Genomic DNA, 937 nt, shown 5'->3' with positions numbered 1-937 from the left:
ATTAATTAATTAATCTAATTAAAATTACAAAAAAACTAATCTAATTAAAAATTAGATTCCTTAGTTAAGCACCTGTTAGCTTCTCCAGATTTAAATATAGAAAGCACCATTAGGTAAAGAGGATGAGACTAATGTCAGATGGATAAAGACCACTGATTTTATAACGGTTGTTTCTTTTAATGTGAATTTTTTGTAAACGTTTACGTGGCACATAAAACATGTTAAATGCGAAATCTATAATTACACACTAAGAATTAAAGTTAACATGGAGTCAATATATTCACACATTTTTAGAAAATTTTTAAATAAGATCATAATAAACATTCCTACTTCTAACATACTCAGCATCTATGCAAATTTAATCTTTAACTACTGAAGAATTATTCATTATATGGGTGCTATAATACCAACTATAATAATCTTAGGTTTTCATGAGAGACACTAAGGAAATATATTGTAATCCTAAAGAAAATCACACCAGCAAATTTGAGATTGGCTGCTTAAGCACCCAGATTCCTCAGCCCATTAGTAATCCAGCTTTAAATGGCAATACATTCTTTAGCCAAGGGGAAAAAAAGGTGGTTTTTTTTTTGTTGTTTTGAGTACCTCATTCTAAATTCTGAATTTTTTTTTTTTTTAGGACTTAAAAGCTTTCTTTTAATTTACAGTAAGTCTGGGGAAAGAAAATGAAGACCGTATCAATGGCATGAATCAAGTTCAGATGTTCACCTTAACTAATACCAAAATCTATTTTTGATTTAAAAAATAAGAACTAAATTTTTCTCATTATACAAAAATTCCATGTTGCTTTTCAACCAAGTTTTGAAGGTGAGCAGGTTATCAAAGTTTGTGTACCTAGTTAGCACACTTTAAAAATTTTATTTGAATCAATTAATTAACATACAGTGTATTATTAGTTTCAGAGGTAGAGGTCAGG

Source organism: Enhydra lutris, unplaced genomic scaffold (assembly GCF_002288905.1).
Source record: "Enhydra lutris kenyoni isolate GAN:26980312 unplaced genomic scaffold, ASM228890v2 scaffoldscaffold1, whole genome shotgun sequence".
In the NCBI taxonomy this organism is placed as follows: Eukaryota; Metazoa; Chordata; class Mammalia; order Carnivora; family Mustelidae; genus Enhydra; species Enhydra lutris.
This window is presented reverse-complemented; position numbering follows the sequence as displayed.